The sequence below is a fragment of the Triticum dicoccoides genome, chromosome 2B (genome assembly GCF_002162155.2).
Source record: "Triticum dicoccoides isolate Atlit2015 ecotype Zavitan chromosome 2B, WEW_v2.0, whole genome shotgun sequence".
NCBI lineage: Eukaryota > Viridiplantae > Streptophyta > Magnoliopsida > Poales > Poaceae > Triticum > Triticum dicoccoides.
In genome coordinates, this window is record NC_041383.1 from 603,631,186 (window position 1) to 603,642,743 (window position 11,558).

The following is an 11,558-nucleotide window of genomic DNA, read 5'->3' on the forward strand; positions in this document are numbered from 1 at the left end:
CAATATCGACATTTTTTGATAGACATCACAACTTTCAAGTACTTGCATTCTTGTATGGCATGGCCATCTTCATCGCAATTCTTGCAAAGCATATTCTTCTTTGGTCCAGGCTTTGCCCTTGGTTTGGCTTCCTTCTTCTTTTCTTCTTTCTTCTCCTCTTGTCTAGCCTTCTTCTTGTGTGCATCCTCTCATTGCTCAAGCAGAGTCTTCCTCCTCCTTTCTTTTTCAATGGGTCAACCTTTTTTTGGAACATGTGTTGGGTTTTGAAGCATGGCACCCTGTTGTGCAGCAGACGGATCAATGTTTTGTTCATGTTGCGGCGGTGGATTGGCCGCTCGGCCTTGTTGTTTTGTTGGATTGGCTTTTTGTCGTTGCTAACTTGGCACCCTGTGAGTTTCTGCTTGTTGCTGTGGCATTTGCTGTTGATGTACCTCCCGCTGCTCTTGTAGTTCCCCTCTTCTTGCTGCAGCTATAACATGCTCAAGCTGATTAGCTGCATCAATTAGCAGGTTGTATGCAAAGTCATTGCTGCAAGCTTGTAAGGCCAACCAAGTAAGTTTCCTGCAAAGTGAGTTGTACTTGAGGGTGTTGTTCGATGGGAGTCCAAAATCGGGAAGTTGGCTGCCTGTTGGTGTTGTTGCTTTTTCAGACCACCTCTCTAGCAAATAGCGTTGCAGGATAGTTTGCACATTTAGATGAGTCATCACCCTAATGATGTGTGCACATATAATCCATTCATCTCAAAACAGCTGCAGCTGCACTCAAACTTCTCATCTGGTATCTCAACATTTACTTTGAATATTTTTGGGTCTTCATAGTAATTTGAGAAAAGCTCAAAGTTAATGATTCCATTGTGAAGCACAGGGACCTGGTTGATTACATATCCCATCGATGCAATCACTTCTGATTGAAACTTGCCAAAAACAGCCCGGGTGTAGAAGTTGACTACTTGACGCTCAATGTTGTATCTCGAGCAAAGAGGTGTTGTTGTTGCTTCACCAATGAAAACCTGGTTGTCCTCACGGTCTAGCATCGTCTCTTGGAGCACCTCATACTGCTGCACAAATTTCCAAACTGACTCTTGAGGATTGATGAATGTCTTGAAGTAAGAGATGAGGCCCTCTGACCTCCCTGTAGTGCTTGTGAATGGGAAGAAGCATTTCCGGAAGTATGCTGGAGCCCAGGTATGCCGGGTTCGCCACATGTTGCAAAGGTGTGTATTATCTTCCAATTCGAAGCAATGTATCATGTGATGCCAATTCTCCTCAAACTCATCAACTATTTCCAGATCGTTGATGCATGTGTAGAAAGCTTGCTCAAAAACTTCATCCCTGCTCAACATTCTGCCCAACTTCTCTCTCGCTTTTCGTTGGACATGCCATTTGCAACACCTATGCACTGTATTTGGTAAGGCTTCATAAATGGTTGTTTCCATTGCCTTGTCTTGGTCTGTCATGATGTTCAATGGGTGTACATTGTTCATCGCAATCAAAAAGTTCTGGAAGACCCACTTGAAGGTTTCAATTTGTTCATTCGGAAGCAAAGCACACCCCAACAATTGCAAATGGTTGTTGACGCCAACAATCGGAGCAAATGGCGTATTGTACCTATTTGTGCAAAAGGTGGTGTCAAAGAAAATTTGTAACATCCTTCTTGACGTATGGCAGTATCCTCCGGTCTCCACCACGAACCCTCCCAAGCATTCCCATGCACGATGATGTGAAGAAGTTCACATCATGCATTGTCAATATGAGGTCCAAATCCTCTTGCGGAATGTTGCGGTGTGAGCGGTAGAATTGTACACGCTCTGGCTGTGGCATCAGATGGTGGGTATGCTCTGTAACAAAATATGAAACAACCCGTTTATTGCCCCGCAACCCAACTATCAAGTGTGCTTTGCAATCATGATGGACCGATCTATTTTTCTGACGCTTGTTTGTGACATCCATCTCAAACCAAGATTCTTTGCTTGATGAGTGTTGTTCCATTGAGATTGCTTCCGAAGCACTGCTAATATCGGTCTTATTCTCTGGCTTCCTGTCATGGACACACCGGAACACCCTCTTGATTAGTACCGCAGGCCCCTTCTTTTGGCTGTTCTTTGAAGCAGATGTGTGTATGCCAAAGCCCATTTTGAATGCATAGTCGTTGTAGAACAGCTTAGCATCATCAACAGAGTCGAACTCCATCCCAACATGGGGTGCTAGTGGTTGAAATGAAATCTCATCATATTCTTCATCATCAGACATTGCAGTCGCTGAAGTTGTCCCCAACTTTGCTGCAAATTGATTTTTAGTGTAGCTGTCCTCGCCTCTTGTAGTACTATGGGTAGGCTATCAACAGTGAAACAAAAGTTACCAGCTGATCCGTAAGTTCAAGTGATGCTTCATGACACGAATACAATTTTTTTGAATGCAAATTATAGTTTAACCAGCAACATGTTACAGAAAGCAACAAAAGAGTTCAGCATGAGAATTCAATTTCTCAGGGATGCAAGTATGTTTCATATGACTCAGTAAATTCAAGTTCAGTTTCATAAGCAACATATTTTTCAACTTTTTAAACACAAGGGTGCTACATATTTAACTTCATTTTTCTCAACAGAATGTTTTTATTCTACGTTCTCTAAAACTGTGGTTCAAGTCAACTACAGTACTCTGTTTTTTCAGTAAAAAATCAGCAAGTGTACATACACACACCCCTTGGATCATGGTGTTTTATCCAAGCTCAAAGTTGAATGCTCAGAATCACCTGATGCTCATTTTGCAAACACTCAATCTTTGCTACAACTAAATTGTTAGGGTTTCAAACAGATCTTACCCAATTTGCTGCAGAAGTGGATGTCGTGGCATCTGGGAAGACAACCGACGGTTACAGTAGATGCTCGCCGGGGGTGGTTGTTCTTGTGTTGCACACGAGTCGCCGAAGTTGGATCCGTCCACCGGGATGAGACAGAGTCACCGGAGCTTCGATTGTAGGCGGAGGCGAACATGTCCCTAGCGATGTGCGCCATTGGATTGAAGCAGAGAATCGACCTTTGAGTTGGGGGTAGATGGAGGGAGGGGGGAGGTGATGGCCGGTTCGCTACACGCGGTGCTGCGGCGGCAGAACGACAACAGATGATGGGCAGACCTTGCCACGGCCGCCGCAGCTGCCGCGCGATTCACAGGGATCGGGTGGGTGTCTGTGTGCGGGGTTATGCTGCGTTGCAACATACACTGCGTTGCAATGGTCGGTCGCCTCGAAGCGCGTCGCACGTGGTTAACTGGTCGCGGGATCTGACGCCTGAGCGCTGGTTGATTCAACGACCCTCGAGGTGGTTTACTTTCCCAACAAATCACCCGAATGATTTGTAGAGCTCTCCTTTGTCGTATAGCGTGTGGACGGACCGTGCCTCGCCCCGACCAAGAAACAGTTGGCGCTCGTGAGCCGCATGATACGCTCGCAAGTCGCAACGAGCAGTCGAGGCGCGGCCGCCCATTTCAGCGAAATCGTGCACGTGCACGATGAAGTATTTACGATAGGGTTTGCCGCGTTCTAATGTGGGTGAAGCAACCAATAGCGCACGACACACTTAAATGGGCTGCTGTAAGTGTGGCCCACTTACATAGCTGTGTTTCTTTTTTACTTTTCAGTATTTTATTTTGTTAATCCTAATGAAATAAGAAGTACTACCTCTATAACTAAATATAAGACGTTTTTGTTGTTCAATTTAAACTGCACAAACGTCTTGTATTTAGTTACGGAAGTACTACTAAAAAGAAGTAAGAAATATTGGTGTGTTATAAAAATTATTTGCACATGTAAAATTTAAAGATTTATTTACTTGAGAAAAGTACAAGTATTCTTTTAAAATACTCATGTAATTTTAGAAAGTGTGCATGCTTTAATTTTTTTAATTTTTTGTATTTTCAATAAAGTGTCCATGCCTTTTAAAAATGCTTGTATAATATTAAAAACCATACATATATCTTTAAAAGGCTTATCTATACCTACTAAGAAAAAAAATGTATTCTTAGTCCGTTTTGCTATTTTATAGAAAACCCCCTAATGTTTCTGACATTAAACCCGTAGTACATATCAAATGTTTTTTTTAAATACTCATATCTTCTAAACCGTAGCTCCAAATTTAACATCTTATATATGATATTTTATTAGAAAAGAATGTAGAATCTGAATATGATGTTATTTTACATGCTAACAATTAAAAAAAATACTATTTAGGCTGCAATGTTAATCAACAATGCATTATCCATATTTTTTTCATAATTGTACTGATTTAGATTGGGGATGAACACCTCAGCAAAATCAGAATTGGACATGAAATTGAAGATAAATTTGCTAGAGACACCCAATAAATAAGGACATGCATGACAACAAATAACAGAAGGACCCAATAAAGATGGGATGTCCGCTATAAAAGAAATAAAAGAGAAAATACAGAGGAGATCCGATAAAGATGAAATGTTGCACTATTAGAAGAAAAGGAGGACATGCATGAAAAAAGTAAAAAGGAAGCATGCATGACAAAAAATAAAATAAAAAACATGTTTGATAAGATACAAATAATGATGAAATAGGGACCAATACCTATGACATGTATGACAAGAAATAGTGCTGAAATAAGGACGCAAGTACCTGCGTCCACATGAGACCATATAAAAATGTTCTTTTCAAGACAAAAAAATTCTCTTTTTACGATTAAAAAAGCATGTATATTTTTAACAACTCTTCATGTTTTTAAGAAATATGCATGTGAAAAAAAGTGTTCAATAGTTACCATAAGTTGGTGATTCTTAAACTGAAAACGGTTATTCATGCACACATGTCTCCGTAGTGTGCTAATGTGTCATTGTTTGTTTTTGTCGTTTTTCTTTACTCGCCCGTAACAACACCCCATTCTGAACATGACATGAATAAATGCATGATCACTTGCCTGTTTCTTTGTATGGATTAAATTTACATGCAAGCCGTATTGAAATAGAATACCTATAGAATCTTAAGCTGCGCCTTTATAGGTAGATCATCTTTGTTTAGGTCATAGCTAAAAATTCTCAGATTATAGACAATTTTTGTAAATTAAGAGCGTGTGGTATTTTTTTTCTGTTGCAATGCACGGGCCTTTTTGCTAGTATAATTACAAAAATGTTGACCTTTTCAAAAAAATGTGTTTTAATTTTAAAAAGTGTTCACAGATTATATTAAGTAATGTTAAATTATATAGCATTTTGAATTTGTTTACTCTTTTAGGCCCGAGCTTTTTTTATTAGTATATAGCATTTTGATAATCTTTAGCGGCACATTTGTTGCGGCTGTTTAGTACATAGATTATTACATTTTCTAATATCATTGTATTTGACTTTTTACTGTCATTAATCTATTTAATAAATTATATGTTAATTAAGAGATAAAAAGTATGTCTGGTTTTAAATTTTGCACGTGCATGTGTGTGAGACTTGTTCATGCATACTAAATAATATGTGAATGCCAGTAGTGAAAAAAGTTACTAGAATAACAAAACAATTGTGACATTTTTTAAATCATTATGTATCGCAAAATAGTTGTTGATATATTTTCAAAATGAATATTATATGTATGAAAAAACTGTTCCTGGCCTACAAGAAATGTTCAGGTTCTTAACACAGATTCATATGGTCTCGTATCTAAGAGAAGAAAAGGTTTGTGTACATCTGACAACAAAATGTCCGTATGAGTGAATGTTCATGGCCTAATTAATATCATATACGGAAAAAGGCTTAATGTATTTTACTCAAGTGCTCACCAGTGTTACCGTTCTCATGAATGATAAAAAAATGTGTTTTTTTTTCCTAAAAACACTGAAACGTCAATAAGAATTATCCCTCGTTTCAAAAAAAAAAAATCATTTGCACAAGTCATAATGATTGGATCTAGCAATTCTTATTGGTGAGTGAAAATAGTCATTTCTCACTGGCCTTAGAAGATAGCAAATTAAGTTGTTAAAATAGAGAAAAATTACACTGATTGTCACTGAACTCACTCGCGCATAACAGAAACGTCCTTGAACTTGAGAATTACCTCAGTACGGTACTTGTACATGCAAATACATCACATCTACGGTCCTACGTACGCTCATGCGGTATGCTGCTGACACTTATCCCTCTCAAGGTGTGACGGCCATTTTGCGGAAATCCCCCTCGCTTTCTACATAATGAACCCACGCCCAATAGTTGTGAACAACGCTCTGAATTTTGCAATACGGCCCGTTCCGACAGTGCAAATTCACTCGTCGCCCTTTACCAACCGAAATGCTCCTTCGTGCTCGAGAAAGACGACTTCGTGCTCGAGAAAGACGACTTCGTGCAGCAGTACGACGTGATCGTGGTTGTCGCGTCGAGTTGAGAGGCTCTGGCTCAGGCGATATAGCGTGACCGACCACGACCTTCTCGTCGCCCGGTCTAAGTTCGTGAGATGGGCATATGACCATTGGAGCATGACCCTCTCCCACAATACGGTAGGCAGCATTGTTGCTCAATTTCCGTCGATTTGGTCCACTTGCAGCTCAACTGGGAGCATTTAGACTGCTTTTGTACTGTTTTTTTTATCATAAATCATGGCTGATTCGAGCTTGTTTGCCTAGGGTTTTACTCTGGATTGTAGGTTTTAGTCGAGTGTTTTTTTCGTCATTTGACAAATGAAGGCAATGACTTCTACACCGTAGAGTTAGTGCATGCTGGATTTTTCTTTGGTACTAGACAAATAGGTCATATCTGGACGGGAAGAAGGCCTTTAATGATTTTTGTGATGTTAGGGAAACTTGCATGTTAGTGTTGGATGATTTTGTACATGATTTGGGGTATGATATGGCAGGAAGAATACAAACATATTTGCTGCAGTGTGGAATGAAAATCAATGAGCATGGACTTAAACTTATTGCAGATAACAATGAGACCACTTGCATGAGGGCACAAGTTAGAGAGAGGCACATATATCTTAGGTTCTTTATTTATCATGAGAACACCATGTGTGTTGAGAGAGGGATGATGTGGATTACAACCTCTTGATAACCCACAAGTATAGGGGATCAATTGTAGCCTCTTTCTATAAGTAAGAGTATCGAACACAATGAGGAGCTAAAGGTAGAACAAATATTCCCTCAAGTTCTATCGACCACCGATACAACTCTACGCACGCTTGACGTTCGCTTTACCTAGAACAAGTATGAAACTAGAAGTACTTTGTAGGTGTTGTTGGATAGGTTTGCAAGATAATAAAGAGCACGTAAATAAAAGCTAGGGGCTGTTTAGATAAAGAAGCAATAAAGTTAGTATAGTGAGTATGGAAAAGTGGTGGTAGGAGTTGCGAAATTGTCCCTAAGCAATTGATTACTTTACTAGACCGATAGCAAGTTTTATGTGGAGGCCACTTCTAGCATGTCATCATTGACTTGAAATTCTATGCACTTATGATTGGAACTATTAGCAAGCATTCGCAACTACTAACGTTCATTAAGGTAAAACCCAACCATAGCATTAAGATATATTGGCCCCCCTTCAATCCCGTATGCATCAATTTCTATGCTAGGTTGAAGCTTCTGTCACTCTTGCCCTCCAATACATAGTCCTATCAATATACAACTAACCCTATGATGTGATCCACGCACGCGCTCATATGATGGGCACCAAAGGACAACAACATAACCACAAGCAAATTAAATCAATCATAGCAATTCACCAATTACCGATAGAACAACGAAAATCTACTCAGACATCATAGGATGGCAACACATCATTGGATAATAATATGAAGCATAAAGCACCATGTGCAAGTAGAGGGTACATCGGGTTGCGGGGGAGTGGACCTCTGTAGATAGATGGGGGAAGGTGATGGAGATGTTGGTGAAGATGACGGAGGTGTTGGTGTAGATCGCGGTGATGATGATGGCCCCCAGCGGTGTTCCGGCGCCATCGGAAGCGAGGGGGAGAGAGCCCCCCTTCTTATTCTTCTTCTTACTTGACATTCTCCCTAGATGAGAGAAGGGTTTCCCCTATGGTCCATGGTCTCCATGGCGTGGGAGGGGCGAGAGCCCCTCCGAGATTGGATCTGTCTCTCTGTCTCTCTGTTTCTGCGTTCCCAGATTTTGCCCTTTCACCGTTTCTTATATTGCCGGAGATCCGTAACTCCGACTGGATTGAAACCTTTAACACGATTCGTTTCTGGATATTAGCTTTCTTGCGGCAAAAGAAGAGAAGCAACCGCCTTACGGGGTGTCCACGAGGGTCAGGGGCGCGCCCACCCCCCTGGGGCGCGCCCCTGCCTCGTGGGCCCCTTGAGCATCGTCTCGCATTGATTCTTCTTCCCAAAAATCATAAATATTCCAAAAATATTCTCCATCCATTTTTATCCTGTTTGGACTCCGTTTGATATGGGTTTTCTGCGAAACATAAAACATGCAACAAACAGGAACTGGCACTGGGCACTAGATCAATATGTTAGTCCCAAAAATAATATAAAAAGTTGCCAAAAGTATGTGAAAGTTGATTACTATTGGCATGGAACAATCAAAAATTATAGATACGACAGAGACATATCAGCATCCCCAAGCTTAATTCCTGCTCGTCCTCGAGTAGGTAAATGATAAAAAAGATAATTTTTGATGTGGAATGCTACCTAGCATAATCTTGATCATGTAATCTAATCATGGCTTGAATATTAAGACACGAGTGATTCAAAGCAATAGTCTATCATTTGACATAAAAACAATAATACTTCTGGCATCCCAACAAACAATCATGTCTTTCAAAATATCAATGCTTCAGAACGTTATCCCTACAAAGTCATATAGACTTTTATGCTCCCTTTTCTTAACACAAGGTACCCCTCATGCTCATCCCGGTGTCAGCCAAGCAATTGGTTCATACTTTTTAACGCGCTTTAGCTTTTTCAACCCTCACGCACTACATGAGCGCAAGCCATGGATATAGCACTACAGGTGGAATAGAGTATGATGGTGGAGATTGTGTGGAGAAGACAAAAAGGGAGAAAATCTCACATCGACGCGGCTAATCAACGGGATATGGAGATGCCCATCAATTGATGTCAATGCGAGGAGTAGGGATTGCCATGCAACGGATGCACTAGAGCTATAAGTGTATGAAAGCTCAAACTGAAAACTAAGTGGGTGTGCATCCAACTTGCTTGCTCATGAAGACCTCGGGCATTTAAGGAAGCCCATCATCAGAATATACAAGCCAAGTTCTATAATGAAAATTCCCACTAGTATATGGAAGTGATAACTCAAGAGACTCTCTATATGAAGAACATGGTGCTACTCTGAAGCACACGTGTGGTAAAAGGATAGTAGCATTGCCCCTTCTCTCTTTTTCTCTCATTTTTTTTATTTTCTCTTTTTTATTTTTTTATTTTTTTTGGTGGGCTTCTTTGGCCTCTTTTTTTATTTGGGCTTCTTTGGCCTCTTTTATTTTTCATAAAGTCCGGAGACTCATCCCAACATGTGAGGGAATCATTGCTTCCATCATCCTTTCCTCATTGGGGCAATGCTCTAATAATGATGATCATCACACTTTTATTTACTTACAACTCGATACTAGAACGAAAATATGACTCTATATGAATGCCTCTGGCAGTGTACCAGGATGTGCAATGATCTAGCATAGCAAAGATATCAAAAAACGGACAAGCCATGAAAAACATCATGCTAGCTATCTTACGATCATGCAAAGCAATATGACAATGAATGCTCAAGTCATGTATATGATGATGATGGAAGTTGCATGGCAATATATCTCGGAGTGGCTATGGAAATGCCATGATATGTAGGTATGGTGGCTGTTTTGAGGAAGATATAAGGAGGCTTATTTGTGGTAGAGCGTATCGTATCACGGGGTTTGGATGCACCGGTGAAGTTTGCACCAACTCTCGAGGTGAGAAAGGGCAATGCACGGTACCAAAGAGGCTAGCAATGATGGGAGGGTAAGAGTGCGTATAATTCATGGACTCACATTAGTCATAAAGAACTCATTAACTTATTGCAAAAGTTTATTGGCCTTCGAAGCAAAGTACTACTACGCATGCTCCTAGGGGGGAGGTTGGTAGGAGTTAACCATCGCGCGCCCCCGACCTTCACGCAAAGACAAACAATCAAAATACAATGCGCACCAATTTGGTTACATAGTTAGGAGACCACAAGCAAATTAAACCAACCATAGCAATTCACCAATTACAGATAGGACAACAAAAATCTACTCAGACATCATAGGATGGCAACACATCATTGGATAATAATATGAAGCATAAAGCACCATGTTCAAGTAGAGGGTACAGCGGGTTGCGGGAGAGTGGACCACTGTAGATAGATGTGGGAAGGTGATGGAGATGTTGGTGAAGATGACGTAGGTGTTGGTGTAGATTGCGGTGATGATGATGGCCCCCGGCGGTGTTCCGGCGCCACCGGAAGCGAGGGGGAGAGAGCCCCCCTTCTTCTTCTTCTTCCTTAACCTTCTCCCTAGATGGGAGAAGGGTTTCCCCTCTAGTCCATGGTCTCCATGGCGTGGGAGGGGTGAGATCCCCTCTGAGATTAGATCTGTCTCTCTGTCTCTCTCTGTTTACGCGTTCCCAGATTCTGCCCTTTCACCGTTTCTTATATTCCCGGAGATCCGTAACTCCCATTGGATTGAAACCTTCAACATGATTCGTTTCCGGATATTAGCTTTCTTGCGGCAAAAGAAGAGCAGCAACCGCCTTACGGGGTGTCCACGAGGTCAGGGGCGCGCCCCCTGCCTTGTGGGCCCCTCGAGCATCGTCTCACGTTGATTCTTCTTCCCAAAAATCATAAATATTCCAAAACATTCTCCGTCCATTTTTATCCCGTTTGGACTCCGTTTGATATGGGTTTTCTGCGAAACATAAAACATGCAACAAATAGGAACTGTCACTGGGCACTGGATCAATATGTTAGTGCCAAAAATAGTATAAAAAGTTGCCAAAAGTATATGAAAGTTGAATAATATTGGCATGGAATAATCAAAAATTATAGATACGAAGGAGACATATCACAACCCAGCCGCAAATTCGCATCCTATTATCAATGCAATGAAGAGAAACAGGGAGGTCACAGAGGATAGTAATTTAGATCAGTGCATGAGCCTTGTATGTGTTAACGACAGCACACACAATTTGTATACTATGCACAAGCACCAAAGAGTACTGCCAGGGCAATGACCAGAGCAAGAAGACATGAAGAAGAAGAGAATAACTAGTGAGTTAGAGGATTCGGATTGTGTTCCAGAAGATGGAGATGAAACTTAGTGCAAGAAGATTTGACTGGTGATGAAGATAAGAGAGGGAGAATGAAAGGGGACGGAAAGCAAATGACAGAAGATCAAGATCCAGATGATGAAGTATGTGACTTCTCTGATTCAGAAAATGAGGATATGAAGTTCAACTTCCCACATTTCTCTAAATCAAATTTTAATTCACCAAGTTTTCGATTTGAGCATCTTTTCTTCTTAGTTGACTTGTTCCAAATGGCTATTAGGCAGTAGTTGCAAGGAGTGACT

The 11,558-nt window shown here is 40.9% G+C and overlaps 1 pseudogene; it reads right to left on the bottom strand.

Annotated features, from left to right (window-relative positions):
• Positions 1–374: 374 nt before the first annotated feature.
• Positions 375–2,249, bottom strand: LOC119360487 (annotated as a pseudogene).
• Positions 2,250–11,558: the final 9,309 nt, after the last annotated feature.